Source organism: Amblyomma americanum, chromosome 9 (genome assembly GCF_052857255.1).
Source record: "Amblyomma americanum isolate KBUSLIRL-KWMA chromosome 9, ASM5285725v1, whole genome shotgun sequence".
Lineage (NCBI taxonomy): Eukaryota > Metazoa > Arthropoda > Arachnida > Ixodida > Ixodidae > Amblyomma > Amblyomma americanum.
The window spans coordinates 125,390,519-125,409,477 of NC_135505.1; positions in this window are offsets into that span (position 1 = coordinate 125,390,519).

The window sequence follows — 18,959 nt, forward strand, 5'->3', positions numbered from 1 at the left end:
AAGAAGGGAATTTCACACAGGGAATTCAAGTGCTCATTAGCGTCCTAGCGCTCCGCTAATGTATGCGCTCAAATTTTGTTCCTCATCAGTTTCAGAGAGAGAGAGAGAGAAACAGGAACTGCAAACACGGACAGCAGAAACTGGACTGCTTAAACGCCGCGAGAAATTAATGACGTTGTACTGGCAGAAAACAGAGATATATGCGCAGGTGTTCAACGCCGCGATTAAGGCTAGCTGATTGGTTTCAAATTGTCTCTGGTGAAAAGCCTTACTAAGTCCGGAACAAGGCCAATTAATTAAAGTATGGGAACAAGTGCTCCGTAATGGATTAAAAAATGTTTATATGTATATAAACACTTGTATATGTATACAATACTTGTATACGTAATACACTTGCATATGTAACACTTGTATATGTAAACACTTCTAACACAATGTATATAAACAGCCGCCGTGGTGGCTGAGTGGTTATGGCGCTCGGCTGCCAGCCCGAAAGACGCGGGTTGGATCCCTTCCGCGGCGGTCGAATTTCGATGGAGGCGGAATTCGAGAGGCCCGTGGGCTGTGCGATTTCAGTGCACGTAAAAGAACCCCATGTGGTCGAAATTTCCGGAGCCCTTCGTTACGGCATCCCTCATAGCCTGAGTCGCTTTGGGACGTTAAACCCCCCATAAACCAAACCAAACAATGTATATAAACACGCGTATGCTTCGCGCGTAAAAAAAGGGCTTCTGCCATATGACTCTGCTCATTCCAAGCTAATCAGAGGGGAGATTACTTCACTTTGCCTAGATTCCGCCCTAAGAAAATCATGCTCTCACAAGATGCAAATAAATTTTCAAAATCAATTGGCCATGCTCTCTTCAGCTGGATCCCCTGGTTCGCTCGTAACGGTGGTCGCTGAAAGCCTGTTACAAAAGATGAAGAGAAAGGCTGTGAGAGCTGGGGAAGAGGTCCCTTGAGAAGAGGTGGTGCGACCTGTGGTGGTGCCCTATGTGCACAAGCTAGCCCACAACTTGAAAAAGGTCGCGAGCAGGCATGGTGTGCCGCTTGTTTTGTCAGCCCCAAAAATGCTCGGAAGCCTTTGCTCTCGTATTGAAAGAAAACGAAAAGAAGAGAGAGGGGGTGGCACCAAACATGGGCGATCGTTCACGAAGTGCGCCGAAGGTGTTGTCTACGAAATTCCCCTCTCGTGCGGCCGCTCCTATGTAGGGCAAACTGGGCGCTGCTTTAACGAGCGAATCAGGGAACACGAAACAATTGTAGAGCAAGATAAAGAAAGCCCAAATATGCCTAAGCATATAAGGTCCGGCCCGTCACGCTCTTGTGACCATGTTCTTCTGGTGAGCGAATTCTATCATAGAGCAAAGACACAAAAGCCAGAGAATTAATCGAACCTTTTTTTATTTAAAAAAAAAGGAAGCATGTGCATTAGCGACACGTCGATATCTTTATATAAGGCATAGAAAAATTTTTTCTCTCGTTCGCTATCATATCAATTTGGAAGATGATAGCATTTCTTGCATGTACGATGGTATATATTTGTCCTTGTTGCCTTCCAATAAATCAGTAAGGCGCTCCGTCCTGTCTTTCTGCCTTGTGTTGGGTCTGTTTTTCGTGCCTGTGGCCAAAGTTGTAACGCTAAGCGTGAAACATTCACAATGGTTTTAAATATGCAGACTGCGTTGTTTTCGCCTGCACTAGTTAAATCGCTGTTAGGCACCAAATCATTTCTTTTATTTTTATTATTTTACTACTTTCAGACCAAGATTTGTTTTTGAAGGGCGATCAAAACGAATAAACTATTTTTTGGCGATGATGATTTTTGAACTAAAGCAACGAAGCGCACTTGGTCATGCATTAGGTTGATCCTTCATGCAAGATATAAATCAGATACAGCACCTTGTTCTGTGTTGGGGAAGTCTGAAGCGGTGCAAGAGATAATTCTCTTGATTAAAACACACAGGTTGAAGTTTCAAAATGTTGGTCTTATCCTATTCATGTGGGCTGATTAGATACACAATGAGTGCATTCGCAGAGAGCAATGTTTGTATGCATGGCAACAAACCACAGTTCAGTGCGCATGCTTTAGTGAAGTGGGAAGCCGGCGTGGCACAGATTAGACACGAAATTTTTGTGTATATATATATATATATATATATATATATATATATATATATATATATATATATATATATATATATATATATATATATATATATTATCTATCACCTACTACTGGGGACAGAATTTTCTGGGGCGCGAGTTCTAGGAAAAACGTTTATTGTAGCTCCCCTTACAAAAATTTCTTTACACAGACATTAAACTGTCCATAGACTTTGTCTATAAAGTCTATAGACTCTCTATAGACAAACCCTAGAGAACACTATATAGGCAATACAAATCCTATAGACAGTCGGGACAACTAATAGATTTATTGCCAACACTTTCAGTAGATTTTTATCTGTAAACAGTCTGGTAGACTTTGAATCGACAAAAAGAAATGTCTATTGAAAGCAAATAGAGTCGATAAGCGACACCAGTCGTTTGATAATGTGAAGAGAGGAAAAGGCATTTAGCCCTTTAATGCCTTGATACTATATCAGGCGGCTGGGTAGCGAGGTTGAGCTGTAAAAAACGTTTTCCCTAAAACTCTCGTCCCAGGAACTTTTGTCCCAGTGTACATAATATCCAGTCGAGAATGTTACAGTCGATTTGCAGAGGCCGCATTAAGGTATGCCCCACAGTCTTATAAAATAAAAATCTGTAAACGTTAAAACAAAGAACCCCGTCTATATGTATGTAAGAATGTATGAAGGAGTACGCAAGAGCGAAAACAAAGCTTTGTGCGTTTTGACGCGACGCATCCTTAGTCAGGAAGCGCAACACCCTGACGAAAGTCATGCGCGGCCTCAAATTTTACAAACACATTTGTTTTGTTTTTTTGCGTGACTTCTATTTCCATAAATAAATTTGGTGGGTCAGTGCAGTTAAGGCATTCGGTGCAGGCAAGCAACCAGTAATGCTGTCGATGACGGTTGGTATAGATAACAATGGTAAAATGGCAATGCTGATGACGCTGCTATTAACGATTTTGCTGTTCACCGATGAAACGGGATGATATATTATTGGGACGAACTGATGACGGCGTTGTGTTGTTGATTCGCGCCACTTCGTTATTAGTATCTCACGCAGTAATGTCGGGTGTAAAGCATAACGGTGCAATTAGCGAAATAGAGGAGAACTCTAGATTGGGCTAGTTGGTTCATGATTCACAATGAAAACAGCGAGAAATACGGGGACAAAAGAGAAACAAACACGACAGGACCAGCGCCAACTTACAACTGAATTTTATTTAGGGTAAAACCTCCCTTTTTATAAGCAAACACGCCGTAACACCCCTGATAATCACGCATTCTCTAAGTCACGAAGCCAACACACGCCGTACAACAGATCACACAAAGATATCTAATACATAAAGCACGATGAGTAGCCACGCAACGTATTTTATCATGGCCATCCGAAAAAAAAAACGACGTGAAGAAAAATATAACAAAAAGCTGTTCACAAGTATGAAAATCAAAGGGTCGTGAACACGCAAACCCTTTACAACCGAATACTATACAAGCGCATAAGGAGTGATACAGAATGACCAACAAGAAACGTGGCAAAGAGTGCAGAATTAGGATTTAAGACCAAGGCCGCGTCAAAGGTATAAAAGGCGAAAGGCGCGATCAGTAAAAAAACCTTTAACAACCGGAATCGGTCAACCAGCTGCCATATGAATGATTTCTGACGACAAGAAAAACACATGGAAAAAAGTGAAAAAATGAAAAACAGGCTTGGATCAAAATCTGCGTCAAAGGCATAGAATGTGAACAGGAATCCGCGCAAAAAATGGCACATCGTCAGAAAAATTAGCACCCAATGCCGAAGGGAGTGCAAGATAAAACAATAAACCTACAAAAATCCTTCTAGTAAAGTGAACTCCTCGTTGCTAAGCGTAATGGATTGCTTGCTGACCCATCTGCTCCCTTTTTTCCTCATATAATAGGCTTCCACCACCTGTCTCTCGAATCTGTCCTTTCCACTCCTCAAGAAGATATCAGTCTTCATGAGGATTGGAAATTACCGATTTATGCGTTTGACGCAGACTTTGGTCCGAGCCTGTTTTTCACTTTTTTCATTGTTTTTTTACAGGTTTTTTATTGGCCATCGGATATCATTATTATTGTTGCTGGCTGAGCGGTGCTGATTTTCAAGGGTTTTGCACTCATCACACCTTTGTACTTTTCTACCTTTGACGCGCCTTTGGTCTTAAATCTTATTTCTCCATTTTTTTCCACATTTCTTGTTGATCATCTGGTATCACTCCTCATGCGGTTGTATAGTTTTCGGTTCTTAAGGGTTCGCCTGGTCATGATCGGTTGGTTTAAGGTTTATGGGGGTTTAACGTCCCAAAGCGACTCAGGCTGTGAGATACGCCGTAGTGAAAGGCTCCGGAAATTTCGGCCACCTCGGGTTCTTCAACGTGCGCTGACATCGCACAGTGCACTGGCCTCTAGAATTTCGCCTATGGCAATACAGCCACACAGATGTATGAGCCCCTTCGTGACGCTTCCAGCAACGAGACATTATAGCGGGCGCGAGTTTTAGAGTGGCACAAGAGATTCGTTTTGGGGAAAACATCAGTAGAAGACGACACAAGGCAGGGGCACCCTTCAACACCTCACGGAATGAAAACAACGTGGGTCGTATCAGGAAAATCGTACTGCATGACCGCCACATTACAGTCCGCATGCTTTCAGATGCTCTCGACACTAGTAAGACAAAATGCAACAAAATTTTGCTTGAGAACTTGGGGAGACGAAAGCTGAATGATAGACTTCTGGGTTATGGGTTGTGGGGGCTTAACGTCCTACAGCGGCTCAGGCTATGGGGGACGCCGTAGTGAAGGGCTCCAGAAATTTCGAACACCTGGGGTTCTTTAACGTGCACTGACATCGCACAGTGCACGGGCCTCTAGAATTTCGCCTCCATCGAAATTCATACGTCACGGCAGGGATCGAACCCGCGTCTACCGGATGCCAGACCTGTGCCACACTCCCTCACACTGGACCAGAAAGACACGCGTGTATAAGTGAGCGCTGATTTTCTCTCTGATGCAGAGAAGGATGCTGCATTCGTCGACAGCATTATAGGTGAAAACGAAACATGTTGTTTTCAATACGATGTTCAAAGAAAAGGGAAAAGCGCCGAATGACTGTCCACAAGTTCTCCGGCATCGAGAAAGGTGCGGAGACCTAAGACGAAAACAAAGACGATGCAGATAGTATTTTTCGATGCCCCAGGTGTCATACACCACGAGTTCGTCCCAGAAGGGCAGACGGTGAATCAGGAGCTTTATATTCGCGTGCTCCAACACGTGCGTGATGTACTACGACGCCGTCGCCCTGACTTATGGGCATCTTGACAATGAAGCCTCCTCCACGATAACGCAAGGCCGCACACTGGTCTCAACGTGACAAAATTTCTGTCCAAGCACAGCATTACTATGCTTCCCCATCCGCCACTCTCAGCTGACCTCTCCCCATGGGATTTTTTCCTGTTTCCTCGCGTGAAGAGGGCCGTAAAAGGTCGCTGGATGAGGAGCGTGGAGGCCAGTCAAGCCTCTACGACAAAGGAACTGACAGCCCTGCCAAAAGAAGCGTTTTCCAGCTGTTTCCAAGACCACAAGAAGCGTTTCTTTTAATAGGCTTTGTCTCGGAACTTTACGAACAAAGGTTATGTATATTTTGTCTTAACGTAAAATGCATCAATGAAGAGTGTGATCAAGTTTTCGTTGGTTTTGGTGATGCTTTTTAATTGCACTCTAATAAATACCTTCCACCTTGAGGTGGGCACTGTTATTTGGGCGTCCACGCGACAATGCAAACAGAAAACTGTGGGAAGCGAAACAGAGAAATGCAAGCCAGAAGTGCGTTCACGGTGAATAGGAAAAGCGTTTAAGAAACTAATATTTAAATAAATGAATTATTAATAACTATTATACTCATTCATTTACTTTGTTCTTTGTTGTACCTACTGCAGCTCTATAGGGCTTTTGCTGGAAGGGATATGAACGGTATAAAACCTAAGCCTTAACAAAATGAACAATGAAGCAAATTGGAAGAGCAAGCATGGTTCAATAGTGGTTAAAAATGTATTTAGGAGGAGAGAGCGAGCGCAACTAGGCGAATTGCAGTATTCGATTGCACTCGGAAAGAAACTGTTCATAAAAGTGCACGGAAAACTAGAGTGCCGTTGACGCAGCGCACAGAGGAGAGACCATCATGCATCGAGAACGTGACTCAGCAATAAGCTCACGAGGGTGTAAATAATGGTGACGGCAGGACCACCCTCAGAAGGGCTATGTTGATATATTTCAGGTGAACTACAGAAACAGTGCGTAGCCACCGCAAGCCATCTCTGAAGGGAGAGAGCGATACAGCTGTGTAATGAAAAGCAGATTTTATTTACATACCTCTCAAGAATTCTATTATCACCAGCCAGGATAACGTTATTCTGTTCACTAATTAGGAATCCATAAAGTGGGGACGTCTGTTCGGCTAAAGCTCGCTGGTTATCCAGCTCCTCCGAGTGCAGCCAAGCATTCCATAAATATCAGAGCACTAAGATAGCCCCGACAGGATACAGCAGCTTCCATGACACCGCCCGTCAGAAGAACGGCGTCAGGAAGGCGCGGTCATTCCACATCAGTAGGAAGTGAATTTTTTTTGTATACACTTTTTCTTTGTTTACTTTAAGTAAACATTTCTTTTAACGTGACAGCATTAGGTCTTCCGTTCAGCTGAGAACACGGCGGCGGCGGCACCGGCGGCGTGCGAGAAAATACGGATTGATCAAAAAGGTAGTGACGTCACATATGGAGAGGCGGATTTGATGAGTGACGAAAACGTCATTGTATTAAGTAACAATATAGGGTAAATTAATTTCGGAGCAAAGAAAATTGGGTTAATATGGGAATCGATACCGCGCCCTTTAGATCCCTAAGCAAACACGTTATCCCTAGGAAACCGAGACACGCTCTTTCGACTTATTTAAAAGGAAGCCTTGCGTACCTTTCCCGACAATGTCTCTGTCAGGGAAGTGATATGCAAAGAAGACTCCAGGACGCTGAAGGGAGCTATTAACGCTAGCCCGTCATACCCTTAAACTGAAGATTAAGGGCATCCCTAAATTTTTCCTATTCTTTCAAGGTCGCCTGGATAACCCTGATAGTTTATCGATAACTAGATAATGATAATTATATTGATAGCTATCGATAACTTATCTTCCTACCTCAGAAATCATGTATATAGCTTACGCTATGCGTGGCTGTGCAACAGTGCAACCTTTTATGACATGCCTGCTCCTTATGGATATCATGCGAAGTTCGGTAATGCAGGCTCAAAAATGCAGATGAGAAGCGAGGACGTATAAGCAAGCCCTCGGAGAATTCCTACAGCGCATTTCAGCATTGACCGACGCCTTTGTTACACCAGTTAGCGTTCGAAACTTCCGCCAACGTCGTTCTGAAGTCGTTCCGCTAAAGGGCCCCAAACTCTCTCAGCGGAAATTGATTTTGCCTCGCCCCTAACCGTACTTCGCAACGGTTAAAACTGGGATAGGCTACGTTTCGAAGCTGAGCCCAGCCACAGCTCCGCGAAAAATTATTTCTCGAGGCCTCCAATTTCGTCCCGTGCCAAGGCGCCAGCTGGCGGAAACATTTAACCGCCTGGAGCGCTTCCTGAAGCAATGAAACTCTTTGTCTTTCTGTCCCCCCCCCCTCTCATGCCGGCTGTCGATAGCGATTGCCATCTACTCAATTTTCGCCGTAATTTCAACACTTCAATCTGCTGCCCAACAGAGTAACCTGAGAAATCTTCTGCCTTGTTGGCTGACACTAGCGCAGCCACGTTATTTTACGGCTTAGACTGCTTTCGAATCTATTTTTCACGCCGCCCAAAATATATATAGTTAAGTGTCTAGGCGTCGCGCAATAAAATGTGTTCGAACTTATTAAAACAAAAAATATTGTGTCAGACTGCGCCAAAAGACGCACAGGAAAGAAAATGCCCGAAACGTACATTTGTCCTGCCTTTCCTACTGCACACGATATATTCAGGTGACTGAAAAAATGTCCGTCACTAGCTCCTTCAAAGAGCTGCTGTTTTTCAGACCACGGGAACGCGTACAAAGTGAATATCTACGTTTTTTGCTCGAAATTTGGTTTAAGTGAGCGCAAACGAGTAGTATTCTTTCACTGAGCCAGGTTGTACAGGAGATCACAGTCAGTGAAAAAAGCTGTTGTTTAAAAAAGAAAAGCTGTGTATGCAAGATTTAAAAGAGGGCGAAAAAAAACGGGCAGTCTCAAAGCCAGATATCAAGACATAAAACAAAGCAGGTACACGAATTAGTTTAAAGTGCACCTCTCTGGCAACAATGGCGCCTGCAACACGCATGCTACCATTCTACTCGGCTCAGTGAATGGCGGGCTTGTACGCCAGATAGGTGAAAGATACAAATATGGTGAAGCAAAGCAACCGAAAGCCAAGTTGGTAGGAACAATCTGTCTGAGAGTTCGAATAAAATAAGAAATTTTGGGCCGTTAGTAGGTGCAATTGTAGTAGCTTTAATACGGTGTTCACGCATGCCTATAACTTCTTCACTGTTGCTGCGTAGAAATAACGACTCCAACTTTCCTCAAAACACTCATCAAAGGCGGTATACCTGGTTATGGTCCAGGTGAGAGTTTCTTCCAGCTGATTTCTTTTGCACCTTAAAACCTCCCGCGTTATTAATTTTTTTATGAAATATTTCAGGCCTAAGCCCAAGCAGAAGGGATATACATGGAACGTAAAGAGAGAACAGTTTTACAGCAAGCGCATATGAAAGAAAAGTTCCACTTTAGGCCGTTGGTTTATAGAGGCCAAGTGTGGACATTCGTAAGATGTTGCGAAGGACTCAACAGTTAGCACTTGAGCACGCGCTTAAGAGAAATACACAGCTACATAGGCGAAATGCAGCCCGTTAAATTAACGTCGGAAATTTTCTTGAACCTCTCTCGCGAGCGACTGCCAGGGCTGAGAAGGAATCTGAGCGAAATGTGAGAGCTAGATTAAATACAACTCTTTTAATTACTGTCGGAACTCTTTGGAAGGGATGAAGTACGAAATGTTATGCGCTTATAAACAGAGAGAAAACTTTCAAGACTGCACGCGCTCTAAAAGTGCTTGCGAAGCACTTGCCAGACAGAAAAAATATGTTACTTGTGGATGCTGACAGCAAGGCATTAGCAACTGTAACCATGGTTGTGGCCTTTTAATTTGTTTCTCTCTGAATTTAATTTGAAGCCACCTCTGCCGCGATTTGTGCGATCAGTAATCACTTATGAGGTGATGCACTCGTGGTAAGTCTTCAAGGTTCTTTTTCTCCCTTTATACAAACGACGAGAAGTATCTGCAGGAGCGCTGAAGACTTCAAAACAAAAAACAGCAAATGAATATAATGTGACTGAGACAACCAATTTCGCAATGATTATCTGAACAATTGCTCTGTTCTTTGTAAATGTTTTACAGCTCCTTACCGGTATATGGTAAGACAGGGGCATAGGTCGGCGGACTCACACATGGGTTGACTCATTCGAGCTCACGCAGGCTCATTACAGATCGCCATCTGAGTCGTGAGTCCGGACTCACATTCAGATTATGATCTGAGTCATGAGTGAGCCCGGACTCATATTCAGATTATGATCTGAGTCGTGAGTGAGCCCGGACTCACATTCAGATTACGATCTGAATCGTGAGTGAGCCCGGACTCACGTTCAGATCATGATCTGAGTCATGAGTTCGGGGTCACATTAAGATCATGATTTCATATATGGCGAGAGTGCGTTCGCATTTTGATCGTGATCTGAGTAGTCCTGATGAGATTGATAGAGTGTTGGCCTATCAGACCAAATAAGTGCATGAGTGAAGCCGTGATGCCTATTGGTCACGAGTTTTAAACGTTCATATACGCGAGTTTCCTGCTCACTCGTAATAATAAATGCGCTTTTGTTCGAGATCGTAATGGCATAGAGCAATTTCATTGTTTCGAGGTACGTACGCAATTTTTGTGGCTGCTGCACTCTAGAAAATTCCTAAAAAGCGAGAAAAGTTGATTGGTCGCCAAGCTTGGTGTTGTTGGACATAGCTGGGGCCTTGCTGTAATAGTTGTTCTAGTTCTTCATTTTCTGTTTAATTAGTTGGCAAACGTACGCAGCGGCATAACATCTTTATTTTCCGCGAGTGGCATGCAGGTACAGGCCTCTAGGCCTCTCAGCCAGGCCTGGCTGCTAGTTAGCGGCAACTAAGAGCTCATAATATCACCGTGATTCTAACCATTTTTTTGGCATTTAAGTGCGTAACTTGGACCATTGGCCATAAAAACGATACAGCTGTCCGATGTGTGAGCATACAGGAGTCCTGTGTCAAGGTGAGTATGGGTGAGTCATTGGGTGAAATGTGCGAGTTGTCTCGAGTGAGTGAGCCCAGATGAGTCGTGAGTCGATATGAGCAAGTGAGTAGCAATGAGTCGCGATTTTAAATAGGTGAGTGAGCCTAGATGAGTCGTGAGCCTGAATGAGATGCGAGTCGCTATGAGTGGTTGACCCCTGATGACTGGTGTACCTGAGTGACACCAGGTGAGTTGTGATCCTAAATGAATTTGAGCTGATGAGTTCGAGTGAGCCCGAACATTTGTGAGTGAGAGACTGAGCGAGCCCATAGGTTGACCAAACTTTTGTTAGTGAGCCTGAGCGAGCGCTCGCGATTTTGCCAAGGTATGGCCAGGGGCAGACAGTGGCGTATATATGGCGAGTACTGGCCGCAGTCGGTTCAGTGGTGATGGTCGGTAGCTTGGTGCAGTGGTTTGGATGAGCAGGACTCTAAAGACTCTTTACTAATGAGAATGAAGACTCATATGAACCTATCTACACGGCGTAAATATGGATGCGATACAGTGGCTACCATTCCCGGCCAGCCCAGCCGAACATCGAGAATTGTTGTTCCAGCCCTTAGTAATAGAGCAACTACTCGTGCACAGGCTGTCCGAGCACGTGACAATGAAACAGGAAACGGAGAAAAAAAGAGCCGCCTCAAAGTTGCGCGTGTCTTCAGTAGACCCGCCACCCCCTCAGAATACAAAAAAAAACCCCTTTAAACTCTCCCTTAAGTGTTCGCGACTTGCGGGACAAAACCGGCGAAAAGAATTATTGGGAGGGCAAATGTGAGTTAGCTGTCCCCTTGTGTGCATCTCAAACGAGTGACGGACCGAATGTACCACGACAGAAGAGCGACACGTTCAAACATGTGCCGTTCTGTTGCCATACGCCCGCCATTGTTACATGCTGCTTATAGAAATGCCACCATGTACACACACTTTGTTATAAACCGCCAGTTTACATGTATGTTACAACTGTAAACTGGCTGATGTGTAAGGCCTCAAGTGTATTCTGCACGATGTGTGTGCGTTGTCGCGTTTTTTTAATAATATCAAGGCAGGAAAGTATATTTTTAACGCTATAGCATTCAAGGCCCCGTGTTCAGAAAGACGGGGGCGACGTAGCCGTCGCTGAGAGCGAAAAATTGCGAGCATAACTTGCAGGTGGAGCTCTGAGAGCAACTTCTGAGGCATGTGGGTCACAGAGGTCACGTGAACTTGCGGCGTCATCGTAGCCTGGCCACCGATAGTTAGCAAACTGCCCACCTGGGGCAGGTGGCAGGTAAATTAATTATTGGTCGCATTGGAACAGCAACCTGGGCCGCACAAGGCTCACCGCTGGGAGCACCTGCCATCGCAGGGCAATGACGCATCACTTAGCCGCTGCACCAACGCGCCAGGAGCGGTATGACGACTCCCAGAGATCCATGAATGTAAAAGAGAGAATGACCTCCTTCATATATGGGAATGGACCCTATATACTATCCAGTCATTTCTTTATGGCGGAGCTTAAGCGTCCCCTCCAAATTTTTATCCTTGAATATAGTGCGGTGCTTCTCATACTGAATTGTGTTGCATAAACACGCATTTAAGCACATTTACGCGGACGGAAAGCACATATTTAATGACTTTGATCAGTGATGGTCCCATCCATATTGTTCTGTCAGTATGTTAAAGTTGATGCTGTCCATATTGGAAAATTTTTATTTCCTTCAAACAGCTTTCCTTGTGGCTGTCTTTGATTCCGGGATTTCTTGGTATATCTGTGCCACTTCAGCATTCTCAAAGAATTTAACTATATTTAAACGCACCCATTCCTGGGCGCCATTAAAAAAATATGCCCTCTGCCGTTATATTCACGTATATACCTAGAAAGTCATACAAAACTTAAAGAGCAGTGGGTGGTGCTGACCTTATTCTCAGCGCTGAAAGCAACTACTTGCTTCATTTTTATTTCACCCACATTCTTTTATGTCTTCAGATCAAGAATCAGGCGCTACACAGTTACGCCGACAGTCAAAGTTGGGTAACCAGGCAAAACACAAAAAAACTAGTCAAGTATAAAGAAAAGAACAACATAATGTTGTAAGCTCTCTTTACTCAGGAAAAAGCAGGAGCAGCAAGAACCATCAATTCAACAATAAACTGCCGACTCTGGTGCAGAGGGCAGATAAGGCGCCAGCTGTTATCGTACTACGGTGTTCGTTCATGCTTTGTTTTATTGCTCGCCTTACCGTCTGATCCTGTAGCTAAAGCGATAAAGAAAACTCCAGCTGAATGAAGTTGCTGTGTTGCGTTGGGTTTTATGGCACATAGGCGGCTAAGGCCATCGTGCGCCAAACGCAATGTATAGAAAATTGCCTTGTGCTGGATTTTACACAAAAAAGAAAACAGAACAGTGGTTTAAAGGATCTAAAATGTTATTTCATATCACCTAGTGAAAGTAAAGGCAGAAAAAGTATTAAAATCGCTAATGGTAAAAGCTTTAAAGAAGGTCAGGTAACCTCAGCGGCCCTCCTTTGCAGGGCAAGGATGTCGAGGCCGCCAAGCTGAATGAAGTGTCTGCTGCTTTGCTTTCTGTGCACGTCCCTTTGTTTTCGGTAGCTGAAAAGAAAAAAAAAATCGATTTGCTCGTTCCTCGAGGAGGCGGCAAACATACTTAATATCGATATTCCACGTTCGTTAGCAACGGCTGCAACAGTTGCGCAGGGATTTTAGAGAAGAAACGCGGACAGCGTAGGGGCTCCTGGAATTAAATGTGACGGCAAGCATCTGCGCATGCTTTGTCATGCCGTTTGTAGTCACTATCATTTTCCTTAATATTCTTAGTATAATCGTGTCCCTTATATTGAAATTTCTTTCGCAAAATTATGCAGCTTGAGAAAAAAAAAACTAAAGCAGTTCTAGAGTCACAATGGTAAAAGCCGGCGTCTTTCGTTCTATCAATATGTCTGTCTGTAGCAACGGATAGTGAAGCCTCTAGCCTTCAGAAACACCGGCCACTAGCCACCCCACCACCTTCCACCCACGAACCGCTCCCTAGGTCCAGTTCCCCATCCCATCGTCGCTCACTTCAGCCCTCCAGAGGCGCCATCAACACCCCCCCCCCCCAATTTATTTTCCTGAAGCTTCATTCATCACCAACCTAATGTCTCTTAAACGTCACCAGCCAACCTATTTCAACCTCTCCAAGGCCTCACCCAGTACAAGACCAAGCTGAAACGGGAGGAAAAAGATCTGTAGCGATAAGTTGCGTTGATGCAATGGAAATCCTCGAGCATTTTTCTTTGATTTGCTTCTCTTCCAATTTTGATTCCATTCTAATTCTGATTATATTTTTTTCAATGGCCGATCTATTTCAACTAAGATTCTAATCTGATTCTGATTGTACTATTCCATTTCTGTTCGTAATAGATTTTATTCATTTTTGCTGAGTCATTCTTAGTCTGGCGTCTTCTACATCCCCTCACAAAGTGGAAGAGGGAAGGATATGATTGGAAGGTGGTAAGTAGAGAGAGAGAAATTTACTAAAAACCACCTGCCATCGTTGGCAGGTGGATGCGTCCCACCGACGCACCCGCCGGATAGTTTGTCGTCTATTAGCGTCGATAAGCCCACGAATATCATTTTGAGTTGTGGTAAAATAAAAAAACACGAACATGCAGGCATTTGGACTGCCGTTTTTGATGTATTGTTGCTGACTGTCGCGCTGGTCATATTTTAGTTTAGGCTCACAGTTGAAGCTCTCCATGAATGAAACTGCTACAAAAGGAAAGCTGTAGATTTTCCACAGAAACTTCGTAGCTGAAGAAAAATTGGTCCTCGTTTAGGTTTCGAAACTGGTGACCAACGCCCGTCCTGTACACTTTCTGAACCAATAAAGCTAAACAGGGCGGCTAGCAGATGGTAGGGCAAGAGTGAACTGGGAGCGAATTGAACAACTTGAACGGGGAGTGAGTTTGGTCTCAGGTCTAGGGGAATGCCCCAAGCGCGAAATTTTCTTCGCATGTGTTGTTTTGTGAGAGTTGTATAAATTTCTTTTGTAGCTATGGCTGCCGTTGGGTCGATGTTAATCGGTAATTACGCCCTAATTGGAAATCTGTTCCACCTTGGGGGATTCCCCTCAGCTTGAGTGTAATTATACTCTGACATGCAACGCATTCTTGAGCTCAGTTAACGATTCGTAATGTATTCTGCGAAAGTGATTCAAAAACTTAGTTCTATGAACGAACAGATGTTGGACAAGCCTAATAGCTCAAACACTGCCGCTACCTCACTAATATTACAGCACCATGTGCGCCGAAGAATTGAAACGGGATGTAAATAATATGTTAATTGGTCTAGTCAAATGGGTTAGTGATTTATGTGAAATATTTAATTGGAGGCACATATTGATTGGGTCATATTTGGTCATATATCTGATATGCCTAATTGTAGAGATTATGGGAGGAGCCTTTTCACTGCAGTATGCGTAGACAATCTGATGGTGATGGTGTAAATAATGTGATGAAAAATTGTGGAAAACATGAGCGCGTCCTCTTAAGGCATTATAAGCGTGTGTTCAGAACAATCGTTACATAGGTCTAACTCTTTAACCCATTTTTTCTCAGGCATACAGCTTAAAGATGGGCGTAATGTAATTTTATGTGGCACAATAATGGGCAGAAATGTTAATAATAATGAGCAGAAATGTTAAGAAACTCTAGAAACGAAAGCTCGCTACGATGCAACAATCAATTAACGCTTCCTTTTTTACATTAAATGCTGGAATTTAATATTTTGCCAGCAGTGAACATTACTTGGTTACGAATTTTTTTTTTACTTTTACATTAAATCCAGAAAAACGACGGTGTCATGGCTGGACTGAGAGTTACTAGGAACCTTAGATTACAAGAAAAATGCCAGCGCGTTATCAGGCTGCCGATCTGCGCGCAACTTCGTTTGCCATAGAACGGACACAAAATATATGCCTGAGAATGGTTTGGCTTGGTTTGGTTTTTGGGAATTTGACGTCTCAAAGCGACTCAGGCAATGAGGGACGCCAAAGTGAAGGGCTCCAGAAATTTCCACCACTTGAGGCTCTTTAACGTGCACTGACATCGCACAGTACACGGGCCTCTAGAATTTCGCATTCATCGAAATGTGACCACTGCGGCCGGGATCGAACCCGCGTCTTTCTGGTCAGCAGCCGAACGTCATAACCACTGAGCCACCACTTTCCTTTTGATCCCCAAGTTCCGCGCATGAATGTTGCCAGCTTTCCTCGGCGTAATGTGTAGAGCCTGGTAGCGAACTTTTCGAGCTTGATTATTGCGTCTTTGCTGTGCTTAGGAGAACTTCCAATGACCGCTCTGGAGTATTCCGTGCGCCACAGAGCCTGGAGCGGCTGCGTTATTAACGGCATATGTTCTAATCTTCTGAGAAATGTGAAAAAAAAAAAACTTGGGAGACGCTCAAGGCCCACCTTAAGAGTGAAACGCGACAGCGCTCCCTCGTGGTCGGGCACCTGTCGATGTAGATGTCACATCAGGATTCAGGGAGGCCGGAGACTCAGAAGAAAGTGCCTCGCTAGTAGACCTTACCGGTTCCATCCCACACGAGTGTCAGAAGCAAGCAAGCGCCCGCTCTTTATAGCAACAAAATGAGGACATCACTCCGCAATGCTCCTGGCCCCCGTGCACAATGTAAACTTTCGACTCCGCTTTCTCAAGAACGAACGATGACGTCATATTCTCTCACAGCAATCCTAGTGGCCTCCCCAAGAAGTGCAAAGCATCCGTTCTCTCAAGCTGCGCAAGGCCTCCGCAGCTGTTGTTTCTGGGATTTTTAACAGACGAACGACGCGGCGGGGACGCGGCAGGCTTATACTATGGCGACGCCGACGAGAACGTGGGCTTTTCCGCCTCACGAGGTCCTTAACGCTCTCGCGTTAAAATGCCAGCTGGGTCGAGTATGCATTTCGTCGCGCACACTAAAAAATATCAAGGCGTATGGACATAGCGCCGATTGAGCTTCCTAACTAATTCGCATAGACTTCCTCTGTGCTGGAAGATAGCTTCGGGACGGGGATATATCTCAGCAGAAAACTTGACCTAACCACTTGGATGTAATGCTCGTATTGCTTGAGCTGTCGTTGTTTGCCTCATAAAATGGTCGCCAAACCGAGCGTCTCTGTTTTCGTCCTTTTTGTTGACGTCACGAATATTCTTCCCATGCTGTATGACTTTACGCTCGTCTGAGACTGGTTAAAATGAGTTTGCATTAGCGAAACTCAAAAACGACGATAGTTAACAGCCAAAACCGAGTAGTACTCGCCGCCGATCCGCCTGCGTATCCCACATGCGTTCGGAGCCCACATATTCTTCTCTATTTTCTCGTTTCCCTGCTCTACATATTCAATGAGAACGTTTCCCAGCTTGTAAAAGTATACAGTTTTATACTCGTTAGACCAGAGGAGTAGTTCGGTTTGCCAGCGTTGACCAAAACACAACTCTTAAGATACTTTGTCTACGGGAGCGCACTCAGCAAAATTTGCCCTTTTAGTGGTAATTGTATCTTCTCCATTATCTTTCTTCGCGATCGATGATACAACTCTTTATACCCTCATAAGCATGGAGCAAAGCAGTAAGACGCATGTTTTGTTAAATACATCTACGATGACATACACATTTATATACAAAGATTGAAGTGGACACTTAAGCTCCGCCTTAAGGGTATGACGCTGTAGCGTAATGAGTTAATTCCCATATATGCAGAAGGTCATTCTCTGCTTAACATTCATAGATATCTGGAAGTCCTTATATTTCTTCAGACACAGAGGTGCAGCGATTTAGCGATGCGCGACTGCCCTGCGATGGCAGGTGCTCCCAACGGTATGGCTTGTGGGACTCCGGTTGCTCTTCCCGAGCGACCATTCCTCCTGTTACGGTGGGCAGTTTGCTTACTGTCCGATGGGGTGGTTTGGACCACGCCGCAAGGCAACGTGACCTACGTGGTCTTTCTGCCTCCTGGGTTGCTTAGATCTGGGGACCACATGCCAGAGCCATGTCCGTGATTTTCATTCTCAACGCCGAAGCCGACGGAGCATTTTCTGATGAATGGGGCCTTAAATGCGATATAGTTAATACTAAATAATTTCATGATGAATCGCTAAGTCCTCCCGCAGCACAAAAACCGTTTCGACAAGACAAACAACTCGAGAGGCGGTACACAGCGCCCTTATTCCTACAAACTTAAGCTAATACCGTTAGGCGGTACCCGATAATTTACTCAAGGCTTCAAACAGCGCTTACGTTGACGAAATGATACATTAAAAAAAACACCGTAAAAAACATATGTGCTTTACAATTTATAAAATGCACAAAAAGCAATATAAGAGGAACACTAAAGCGCGTGGCCTTCGCGCGTCGTGAAACATTGGCGCTGAAAGTCAGTAGTAGTTTGCGAGATGACCAGTTAGCATATTCGGCTGCTCTATCTGTTCATGTACCTGGTGCCACCCACTCTCGTAAGCTTTCTACGGCGGTGCTTCACAAAGAGCAGAGGCCACGCGCTCCATTGTTGCTTATCACTATTACTTGTAGCTGTTCGTAGGGTACGACGATGTTATATTTTCCAACATTTTTACAATCTATATTTTTTCCTTTAAGAGTCACACCTTCCACTGTTCTCAGGTTCAACCGGTAATATATACAATAGTTGTTTATAGTTCATAACATTTTTTCTCTTTAAGTACACCTAGAAATTTGAAGTCATACTTTTCAACCTTCTGAACATGTTTATCACTCTTCACAAAACGGAATACATTCTCAGCGCCAAATCAAAAGTGGAATAAAAAGCCGTGAACCGGAAAACGCATCTCATAACTATCCGCCCTGAATTAGGGCTTTGCACGGGCCGCAATTCTGATCTCGCGCCAGGCCCGGGCCCTACACTACCACAGGCGTCCCGGCCCGGCCCGACGCTAAAGAAGCCTGAGTTCGCCCGGCCCGGCCCGGCTCGGTCTTAGGCCGGGTTAAGGCCCGACCCGGGCCCGGCCCGACCTGCAAGAAAGCGACGCCGACACAAAAAGAAACAATATCAGGAAAATTAGTTTTTTAGATGAACTTATAATGTTAAACTCTTGAATTTCATATGACAAGATCGTGAATATATACAGATGCAGAGCGCGCACAGAATTGTTATTCTAAGTTATTGTGCAAGAACAAGTTGTCTATTGATGAAGGGTTAAAGTGCAATGCTCCTGCATTTTGACTCCGGCAGCGCTGAAGTTTCGTTCACTGCTTGAACTGATGGCCGGAATGACTAATAGCCGCTTAGCAAGGAGAGCAAGTTTTGGGTACGTGGCTTCCTTGCTTTTCCAAAACTGCACTAGTTCAGAAGTTCCGGGTGCCCGTCTTCGGAGCTTTGTGAAGCCTCGTCCTGAGAACGCCAAA